Here is an 11,811-nt window from a genome sequence, read left to right as displayed (position 1 = left end):
CCCGCATGGTCATCTCAATAGATTCAGAAAAAGCATTTTACCAAACAAATTCAATATGCTTTCCTGATTTAAGACAAAACAAAACAACAAATACTCGATGTGCTAGAAGTAGAACTTCTTCAACCTGATAAGAGCATCTACGAAAAATCCACAGTTAACATCATACTTAAAAGATTGCATGCTTTCCTCCTAAGATCAGGAAAAAACAAGGATGCCTACTCTACCCACTTCTAGTCAACATTATACTGGAAGTTCTAGCCAGGACAGTTAGGTGAGAAAAATACATAAAAGGAAGGAAAGGAAGAAGTGACACTATCTCTATTTGTAAATGATGTAATCTTGTATATAGAAAATGTAAAGGAATTCACTAAAAAAAAAAAATTAACATTAAGAAATATGTCTAGTCAGGTTGCAGGATACTGGATCTATATACAAAATTCAATTGTATTTCTATACAGCAGTAATGATTAAACTGAAATGAAATTAAGAAAACACTTCCTGGGGCACCTGGGTGGCTCAGTGGGTTAAAGCCTCTGCCTTCAGCTCAGGTCATGATCCCAGGGTCCTGGGATCGAGCTCCCTGTTGGGCTCTCTGCTCCGCAGGGAGCCTTTTTCCTCCCCTCTCTCTCTCTGCCTGCTTCTCTGCCTACTTGTGATCTCTCTCTGTCAAATAAATAAAAATCTTAAAAAAAAATTTTTTTTAATTAAAAAAAAGAAAACACTTCCATTTATAATAGCATGAAAGAAAATACTTGGAAAAAATTCAAAAGAAATATAAAAGTTTTATTCTGAAAACTATAAAACATGTGGGAAGAATTTAAAGAAAACTTAAATAGAAAGACATTCCAAGTTTACGAGTCAGAAGACTTAATATTGTTAATATTGCAATATATCCCAAACTGATCTACAGATGTAACACCTAATATGGTTCATCTAGCCCCTTTGGCTGTGGCACTTAATTTATGGTTTTATTGTTCCAACTGTGCTCTAGTCTTGCTGATTTTCTGGTTTCCTGAAGTGACTTTCTCAAGTATCTTTGGTTTTTGACAGGCTGTTTATTCCCTTTGCCTTAGATGCTCTTCCCAGCTTCCTTATGTGAGTAATTCCCATTGGTTGTCTTCAGGTCTCAGCTTACAATCCCTTTTTTTCCCTAAGATATCTTCCTTGATCTACTTTGAAGAGGATAAATGCCTCTTTCTGTGTGTGCCTTGAAGACCATATTCTTAACTGAGTTTCAACACTTCCTACACAGCTCTATCCATCCCTTTTTATATTCTATTTGTCTGGATTCCCTTAATGAAATGTAGTCATGTCTGGCAGGCAGGGCCGAATCATATTTGCCATATTTACTGAACAAAGGAACTGAACAAATTGAAGAACTCACATGCTGATTTTGTCAAATGATGCTTCTTTCTTTTGTTTCCACCATGAACTAGGGTAATGGTTCTGAGTCTTATGTGCACATTAAAAGTTCTAGGCCATATCGTGGACCAATTAAACCAAGACCTCTTCTGAGCAGGTGGGGTGGGCAGGCATGAGAATTTTTAAGCTCCTCTGATAATTAAATATACAGCTAAGGCTAAACCACTGTACTAGAAGTAGATTCTCTTCTAGGAGACCATCTCCTAAGATTAAAATATTTCAAAGCTACATATAAGCCAGTAGCATTTGGAGGCTGTTCTGGACTTAAATATTCTCTGGTCACATGGGAGAGCCACTCCAACCCTAAAGAGTTGAATAATAGATAACAGCCTTGATTCAGGTGGTATGGTTCAGAGACAGAGGGGTTCAAGGTTTGCCTGAGTGGGGTCTGGTTTGGACCTGAGCACAGAGGCCTGTCTACGCCTTTAGATCTGAACTCATAGGGCAGGCCTCAAATTCTTCAAGTCTCAGTGTCATTACAAACATTGGCACTGGAAATAGCCCAAGGTTAACGTGGATAGGATTGTTGTAAATCACTGGAAATTGTAGGCCTTCCTATCTGGACCCAACCCACACATGGATTCACATGGAACACCATCAGGTCTAAAATTCTATTTCATTATCAGAGCATCTTACATTTCTGTATTTCCCACTAGATTGCAATCTCTTTCAGGGTTAAAACTGTGTCTATCTCACTCACCCCTGCATTCCCACAAATCTGGTACGTAATAAGAGTTTTAATACATATAGACAAAACACATAGAGAGGCAAGCAAGCAGAGATGAACAACAATAAAAACAAAAGAACCCAGTATACTGAGAAGAGATTATCAGTGGTTTTGCAAACCAAGTCCTAGGTATTTGGTATTTTGCAGACAGGCATGCTATGTTATTATATGAAGTTAGGTTATTTTTACACATCAATATTCATAAGTATCTAATGTAAAATTTGCATCTAGACATAGCACATGATTTTATATTGCAAATTACCTTACTATGTGACATAAAAAAGCATTTATTTTATTTTCTTACTTATTTTATTTAAATTCAATTAGTTAACATATCATGTATCATTAGTTTCTAATGTAGATTTCAGTTATTAATTCATTGCATATAACACCCAGTGCTCATTATATCCCATGCCCTCCTTATTGCCTATCACCCAGTTACCCCATCTCCCAACCCCCTTCCCTTTCCACAACACTCAGTTTGTTTCCTATAGTTAAGAGTCTCTTAAGGTTTGTTTCCCTCTCTGATTTCATCTTATTTTCCCTCCCTTTCTCTATGGTCCTCTGTTCTGTTTCTTAAATTCCACATATGAGCCAAACCATATGATAATTTTTTCTATGATTGACATATCTCACTTAGCATAATACCTTCCAATTCCATCCATGTCAATGTAAATGTAAGATTTCACAAGAATTTAATGTAAAATACATCTGTAACTTAGTTAAATTTTAAAGTCACAGAAGGAAATGACAATAACAGAAGCTTCTTCCCTAGAATCCTCTAAAGCAAATTTGCAAAATCTTTAAACTGAGTTTCGAAATGAGGCAAGTTCAAACAAACAAAGTAACTTTGCTATCATTAGGAAAGAACTAAGGAACAGCTAAGCAACTCTACTATAGCTAATATTTGTATAATAAATGCAACAGAAGAGAAACAACTTCGTATTTTGAGTTAAATACAAATTAGCATGGAATGAATGAGGTACCCTCACTCCTTTCCTATCCTCATTCTTGCTTTGGGGAGGGAGGTTCTTTTAGCATGCAAAAAGAGGCAGTAAATATTCTAGTTACCTAGAGAAAGGTCTCCCCTCTGACATCTCTAAGGCCCGAGGTCTGTCCAACACCCTCATTGTAGACACTAGTAGAGGGTACTGTATCTGGATGAAGGAGAAAAATTTGGCAATAAGGGACTAGAGAGTATCCATCAAGGTTAACTGGATATGGACTAGCCACAGGAAAAGTATTTTCCACTATCCTCTGGATTTTGTGTGTATTTTTGATGGATTTTAACATTTTTATATGTTTTGTATTTTGTATATTTTGTGTATATTTTTATAACATTACAATGAACCAACACACCATGATTTGATAACAGAACCCACCTGAATATCATTACAGACTGCGAGGCAGAGCACTGAGGTTATGCAATAAATCCAGTTCTCTGGTGAAAAAGAGAAAAGAAATGAATGTCAAAACAAACAAAAAATGAGAGAACTGAATTTCAGAGATGTACACATTCTAAACTAACAAATATCCATTTAAATGCAATAAAAAATGAATAAATATTCCTTTTAAAATTTAAAATCTGGAGCTTTTTAGGAATTTTGGCTCTTCTACAACTCCAACAGCTTCCTTCTGTGTTGCATAAATAGTAAGAGACAGGTGGGGAGCTTCATTCATGTGAATGTGAATAGTGCCCCCTGTTGGAATCACCCAAACTTTCTATTGAGGTGAATCCACTTCTGACTTGAGGAAAAATACAAGTGCCCAATGTGGCTTACATATGGCCCCTCTTCCCACCTTCTTTTTAATTTCCTTCCAGATTTTTGCACCAACTATAATGATCTACTCAACAACCAGCTGATTGTCATGTTCTTTCTTCCCCTTTTCCTGAGGTTTGTACAAGTTGTTCCCTTTGCCAAGCAAATTCTCCCCCCACTGTCCTACACCTTGACTAAATTCTTTTCCTCTTTTAGGCCTAGGATGAAATATCACAATGGAAAACTTTGCCTAATAACTAAAACATACTGAGAATTTACTATGGGGCAGGCACTTCTCTAAGTTCTTTCACAATTATCAGGAAAACTGTAGGAAGTAGGTATGATTACCCCATTTCATGGATGAGGAAACTGAGGCACAGATAGAAGGAATTTCCAAAACATTGTTACAAAGATGGGACCATGAACTCTCGGATGAATTTAGAAACTGATGGAGAGCAAATGGTTAAGAATGAGGGATTGGGGTATCCTAATGAGGTTAAACATTGTGCTGGGATGGGCGTCTTTTGAACAAAGGACTTAAGATTCGAAGATTATGGTAAAAGAGAGGTAGTAACTGCATTGGACATTTCTGGAGATGGTGCAGCCTTTGGTGGGGACACAGTTCAAGCTACAAGCTGGGAAATGGGAGGCTGGAGTGGAGGAGGGTGTCCTTGACGATGTTTTTGGTTTTTCTTAAAGATGCTATGCTTATTTAGAAGCAAGTGTGGGAGGCAGAAGAACCGAAATCGAGAGAATCCCAAGCAGACTCCCCGCTGAGCAAGGAGCCCCACCTGGGGCTCGATCTCACCACCCCAAGCTCATGACCTCAACCGCAATCAAGAGTCTGAGCTCAACCGACAGAGCCACCTGGGCGCCCTGACGATAATTTTTTTCCCCCTTAAATGCAGAGTTTCTGGTAAATTCTCTTTAACTGCTGGATGGATGCGGTGAAATGCAGTATTTTCAGGCAAGCCCTAACTGAAGTTTCCTCAGAGGCTTCTCGCTTTTGCTTCTGTCCCCAGAGGAACATTCTCCACAGCCCACGGGAACATTCGCTGTCCAGATTCCCAGGCTGGTCTCGCGCCCTTAACCTCAGGTGGCAGCCAGAGTCCAAGCCCGGCGTTTCATCCACGTCTGGCGTCACTGGTCCCTGAAGGCGACGATTCGCCTCAGAAGGAGGCCGCGCAAGGAGAAGCTGCTGCCAGCATCGGAAGGGCGGGAGCTTGGCGGCAGCGCGAAATCTGTCCCTCACGTCCGCCTCTGGCCCAGCCGCCCCGTAGAAGCGTGTTCGAGCCTCGGCGTGAGGCAGCGGCGGCTTCGCCTCAAGGAAGGGAGATGAGCAGGTCGGCGGCTGCAGCAGGAGACCTCTCCCCCTCACCCCGCACAGGCTGCACACCTTTAGGAAGCCTCGCGACCCTGAGTACCCGAGGCAGAGGCGGCAAAGACAGCGGGAAGCTGGGCCCCGCCTTCCCAACGGCTCAGGGAGGGGCGTGGCCGCAGCAGGCCCCGCCTACGCCGCGCGCCAGCCCCTGGGCAACCGGCATAACACAATAAAATGGCCGCTGCGTCGCTGGACGCCTAGAGGGAAGAAGCTGCGCGTCCCCAGCTCCGCCTCGTCTCGCCGGCCTGCTCCGCTCGGCTCCTTGGCGGTGAGTGCCAGGCCAGGTCGAGGCCGTTGTCCGGCACCGGGCGGAGCCGTGGGGGCCGGTGGCGAAGGCGGGAAGGCCTGGACCAAGCGTGGGGTGGGCCGGCTGGGGATGGATTTGGGCGCGGGGGCGTGTTCCTGGGAATTGGGATTGGATGAGAAGGAGGGGAGGGCCCGGAACGGGCGTGGAGAGGAGGATGAAAGAGGGAGGTTCGGATGATACCGAGAAGGTCACGCGTGGGGATGGCGGGGGCGCGTGGGCATAGAGAACCGGAGTGTGGGGAAGTGTGGACGTCGGGGTGCGGCGCCGAGAAGGGTGGGGGTCCCGCCACCCAGAGGAGGGGGGAGGGACTGGGGTGTGCCAGGTGTCTGTGGGGAATGACAGGGATAAAGGACGGTTTGAGTGTCGTGTCGTGGTATCGTACGGAGTACATACAATACATGGACAATGATGAGTTAGGGTGTTGGGAAAAAATGTTAAACGGAAAAGCAAATATTTTGTTGTATAATGATTAAAGGATGGGTGAATTTTCATGTCAAAACTTGGGTTCAAGTCTTGATTCTGCCACCTTGTGTGTTACTTAACCTGCTCTTGACTTTGGGCATGTTCCTTAATCTTCCTGTGTACCTTTTCTCTTTTGTAAAAATAACTTCTGGTTACCTTTGAGTCTACACTATGTCTCAAATTCAATTCTAAGCCCTTCAGGTACTAACTAATTCAGAATTTAAAATAACTTGCATGAGGTAGCCATCTTCAGTTTAAAAGTGATGAAACTGAGGATCAGAGAGGTTAAGTAATTTGCCTAATGTCACACAGTAAATGGAGAAGCAGGATCTGAACTCGGGCTGTTTAGTCCTAGAATCCAAGCTCTTAATTCTCTGTGAAACACTGCCGCTTGTAAAAGAGGTTACTAATTCTGACCTTATACATCATCTGTGAGAATTTAAATTTGCTAATGTCTTTAGAGTGCTTAGTACAGTCCTCTTTTCATTCATTCAACAAATATTTAGTGTACACCAAACAATAGAATCTCTGCTTTCTTGTAGCTTAGAAACAAGCGATAGCCACGTTGTTGCAGAAATGATTATATAATTATAATTGTAAGATGTTATAAAGGAGATTACTTGGTGCAAAGACCATGTGTAAGAGGGAGATATAATCCTTTTGTGCATCTTGAGTGTAGAAACATTACTTTCTCAGTTCTGTTTTTAAAGCCTCACACAGTTCTCAGTGCATAAAAGTTACTCAATAAAATTGAATTACTGAATAAATAAATTAATGGGAAGATATGGGCAACATGGGCTTTTAGGATACCTGAGTAGAATGGAGAGACATGAGAGGAGAACCCAGGATGTTAATAGAATGTAGAGGGAGGTCGGGGTATTAGAAGGGAAAGGTTAGTAGTTAAGCAATCATATTGGGATAAAGAGGAATGTGTCGAGGTTTGGCTGTTTTGTTGGAGGAGGAGAATAATTTGAAGCAAGAGTATTGGAATGGATTAGGATGTCAAGATATTTGCTAAGATGAGTAGTTTGGGGAATCAGGATGAATATAGAAGTGTTGAGGTAGGGTACTGGAAAGAACTACAGATAAATGGAGGCTAATACAATGTTGGGAAATTGGAACAGAATTTGTGGGGAAACTTGGCAATGAGAATGAGATGAAGGATAGGAGGCAGAGGTTGACAAGCGCAGGATGGGAGGATTGCCTTTGGTGAGGAATGGGAAACATCATATTTGAAAGGACTAGAGAAAGTTAAAGAGTAAGGTATTTAAATGGGTCAGAGGGTATGGATGAAGTAGAATTGTAGGGAAAATACTGAGATGTGATTAAAAGGCTACAGGATGGAGGGGCGCCTGGGTGGCTCAGTGGGTTAAGCCACTGCCTTCGGCTCGGGTCATGATCCCAGGTTCCTGGGATCGAGTCCCGCATTGGGCTCTCTGCTCAGCAGGGAGCCTGCTTCTTCCTCTCTCTGCCTGCCTCTCTGCCTACTTGTGATCTCTCTCTGTCAAATAAATAAATAAATTCTTTAAAAAAAAAAAGCTACAGGATGGAAAGAAGGATAGAAGGATATGGAGGTCAAGAAATTGGGATAGATTTTTGCATGTTGGAGTGGACTGGGAAGAGAGAGGGAGGGTTTGGGGATAATGGTGGTCTGTCTTATTTGGAAAAGATCAAAGAAGATGGACAATTAGAAGTGTGAGGAAAGGCCTAATAGAGGGGGAGGTATAGTCTCTGAGAAGCTATGTGTCAGGGCAGGGGAGTGAAGTAATAATTATATAAATAATTATATAATCATTTCTGCAACAATGTGGCTATCGCTTGTTTCTGTCAGTCATATGACTCTGGTAATCCCATTATTCCAGTAACTTTCTCTTATACTGCAGACCCCCTTCTGGGCCTTCAGAATATGTCTCCAGCTCTGGACTTTTTTGCTTGTTTTGTTTTCTCTTTATTCTACCCCTTCCTACACTCTAGCTGTACCTCTCAACTGTCATCATCATCATCATCTTCTTCTTTTTTTATTGCTTGGTCTTAATGTGATTACAAATGACATCTAGCGTCAGACAATCTCCCCATCTCTCCCTTAAAATTGTAGTTGACCATTTACTACATCTAGGTGCTAGTCTCTGAAATAATGCTAGCCATTCTCAAACACAGTCCAGTTCGCTATTACTTAATTAGATATTTTATGAGATTGTGATATGTTTCACTGTTCAGGCCTTACAGGAGCTATGGCAACCCAGGGACGGGATCCGGGAATACATTGTGACTTTGACACTATCACTTAATCTTTCATGTTAAAATGTATAAAAGAAAGGAACTGACCTAGATTTCAGAAATCCATTCTAATATGTTTTTTTAATCTATAAATCTAAAGCAGATATTTTCTGATCAAGAGAGGTAACAGAGTTCCTCATAATAGTCTAGTGAAGCCTGAAAGATCTTAGTCATTACGATGTTATGAAGAGAATTCAGGATGGTTCAGTATTGTAAGAATTTAGAGAGAGGACTAAGATGTGGGATACAGAATTATTGCATTGCCTAAAAATATAAGATGAGCTTTTTTTTTTTAGCCAAGAAACTAAAAAAATATGTATATATAAAGCATGTCTTTGTAGTATGTGGCAACATCCTATTCTAGTTATATAATTTTCTATCCTGTTACAGGGTAGAAAAAGATATATACGCAGAAGTGAGAGTTGGTCCCTGTCACTTCCCCTCTTTTATTTTTATTATCTCCTGCCTTCATGAAACCTACATTTAACTCAGGAATAAATATATTTAATTTTATTTGTTTATTTATTTACACAATTTTATTTTTAAAACACATGCCTCTTAGCTATCCTCAAGTTTGAATATATATATATATATATATATATATATATATATATATATATATTCATTTGACAGACAGAGATCACAAGTAGGCAGAGAGGCAGGCAGAGAGAGAGGGGGAAGCAGGGTCCCTGCTGAGCAGAGAGCCCGATGCGGAGGTCAATCCCAGGACCCTGGGATCATGACCTGAGCCAAAGGCAGAAGCTTTAACCCACTGAGCTACCCAGGCACCCTGAGTATATTATTCTTATTTAGAAAGAGACACCCTTACAAGTCAGTACAGAATCAGTATTACTAAGAGATTTGTTTCCATGGCAGAGTGGTGTGATAGTAGCGATAGAAGTTTTTGCCACACTTGGGAAATTAGGACCAAAAGCTTTGTCACTGGCATAAAGAGCAGTTACGTGAATTGGAGGTGGCTTTTCTGATCTATATGGATAGTTTATCATGAAAAAATGAGAGAAAGTAAGGACACATAGAAGTTTGCAGTTTAAAGTAAACTGGACTTTTGGCACAGGGCAGTTGGCCATACTGTAATGTTTAAGTGAAATAATGTATACGTGAAGTAATAATCACTTTTTAAAAACAAATGTAGCAGATTTTTTTCTCTTCAAACTCATCACCGTAAGAAGCTGCTAGATCATGAATTCAGTGATGCTATTATATTAAATTTTTTGTTTTTCCTTCAGGAATTGCCTTATGTGCTATCCGTTGATCAAGGTCATTTAGTGTTATTTATTCTGATCTAGTTTGTGTGAGGCACCATGCTAAGCTTTAGAGAGCAAATCAAACATGATCTGGACTCCTGAAAACTCAGCAATATGGCATGGTAATGAAGACGTGGGCTTTGAAATCAGATCAGGATTCAAGCCGTGGATTAGCCAATTAGTTATGGGACTTTGAACAAATTACTTAAGCTTTTTAGAGATGATAATACCTATTCTGTACAATTGTTATACTTAATCCTCCTAATGTGATGATACGTGTAAGAGCTTATCACAATATTTGACAGATGGTAAAGTTAATGTTCAACCCGGGAAAATTAAAACAAAGTGTAGCTGAAGAAATGGGTCTGATTTTCTGGTGAGATGTATTAATAATTCTCAAAGCAAGACCCAGAGAGGAATTCCAGACATGTTTTGGGTAAGATCAGCATTCCTAGAATGACTGTATCATCAAGGAAAGATATTATATCTCTTAATTATTGGTTAATTGACTGACTATATTAATGGCACCTCTCTTTTCTATATATTATATATGTTCCAACCATGTAACAAATAAGTTTCTTCATAATCCCAGCCTGTATAACAATACCTATGTACTTGTGAAGGTGTTCACACATCAAACCATTATAATATCTCATTCTAATTCCAATTTATATAGCATTAACATTGGAGCTGCCCAAAATCTTTGAGCTGAAAACTTCTCTGAAAGTTAAAGATTTTGGGGGGCGCCTGGGTGGCTCAGTGGGTTGGGCCTTTGCCTTCGGCTTGGATCATGAACTTGGAGTCCCGGGATCGAGCCCCACATTGGGGAATCTGCTCCTGCCCCACCCCACCGCCTGCCTCTCTGCCTACTCATGATTTCTGTCAAATAAATAAATAAAAATCTTTTTAAAAAGTTGAAGATTTTATTTATTCATTTGAGAGAGAGGGAGAGTAAGCACAAGAGAGAGCACAAGTGGGGGTAAGAGGCAGAGGGAAGGGGAGAAACAGACTCCTGCTGAGCAGGGAGCTCAATGCGGTACTTAATCCTAGGATCCTGGGATCATGACCTGAGCCAAAGGTAGACAGTCAACTGACTGAGCCATCTGGGTGCCCCAACTTTTCTAAAACTTAATTTGTGTTTTGTCTTCACATTTTAAGACAGGAGAGTTGGGGAGATTATAGATATTGAGCAAAAATAAGATCATTGTTAGTACAGCCTTGCTGAAGACCTATCCCATTTTATAAGATTTTTTTGTCTAAATTTTGTCAAACTTATGATTTTTGCAATGGTTATACTTACAAAAGTAATTTTACATCATGAAAATCTTTTTTGCATAAACCTGACCTTGTGCATTAGGACTCTTGGTGTTGAGGACTAATACAGCACAAGAAGATATCCTTTTGTTGAGGTACTAAATAAGTGCCTTTTATCAGTTCTTCAGAGTACTCCATTAGATAAAATTAATTATCTACTTTCTGCTAAGTTCTGCCCTAGGCCTGGAATAAATCAGTGAACAATATGCCTACTTTCATAGAACTTACATTCTACTAGATTAGTCACATGATTTGGCTTACAAATTAGTTTGAGAGGAGAACTGATTTTCACCATTACTATAGTGTCCTTGTCATTTACCATTCTGGGCTTTAATTTTCTTTTGAAAAGTAAAGGGATTTGACTAAGATCCCTTTCCTAATAAGTGCTTTCATTCCTTCTGGAAGACCTGAACTTCAACAAAATTGATTTTGTGGACAAGCAATAGTAGGCACATGGGTTTGAAGCAATCAGATGTTCTTCTAATAGCATGAGACAAATGTGAATGAATATCGGAAACCCAATATTTAACAGAGGAGGCATATATAAAAACTATTCTATGATTTCATTTACATATAGTTCAAAAATAGATTATAGAGTACCTGGCTGGCTCAATCAGAAGAGCATGTGACTCTTGATCTCAGAGTTGTGAGTTGCCCCATGTTGGATGTAGAAATACTTAAAAATAAAAATCTTAAATAGTTAAAAAAAAAAATCTCTTGTATTGGAAATCAGGTTAGTAATTACCCATGTATGTTGGCTAATGATTGGAAGGGGGTACAAAGTGGCTTCTGGGGTTCTGGTAATATTCTGTTTCTTGATCTGGATACTGGTGGTTCACTGTATGACAGTTCATGGAGCTGTGCACTTACCATTCATGTGTTGTTCTATATGGAAG

General features: G+C 40.2%; 1 protein-coding gene across 5 annotated transcripts in view; it reads left to right on the top strand.

The window, feature by feature from the left end:
* The first annotated feature begins 5,429 nt into the window (after nt 1–5,429).
* CNTRL (centriolin) overlaps nt 5,430–11,811 on the top strand; it is an 88,833-nt gene continuing 82,451 nt past the window's right edge. For all 5 annotated transcript variants that reach the window (XM_059141616.1, XM_059141617.1, XM_059141615.1 and 2 more), the window contains exon 1: nt 5,430–5,558. The gene's annotated coding sequence lies outside the window, so the exon portion shown is untranslated. The remainder of the gene's footprint in view (nt 5,559–11,811) is intronic.

Source organism: Mustela lutreola, chromosome 12 (assembly GCF_030435805.1).
Source record: "Mustela lutreola isolate mMusLut2 chromosome 12, mMusLut2.pri, whole genome shotgun sequence".
Classification (NCBI taxonomy): domain Eukaryota; kingdom Metazoa; phylum Chordata; class Mammalia; order Carnivora; family Mustelidae; genus Mustela; species Mustela lutreola.
The sequence above is the reverse complement of the archived record's forward strand: the minus strand, read 5'-3'. Positions and strand labels throughout refer to the sequence as shown.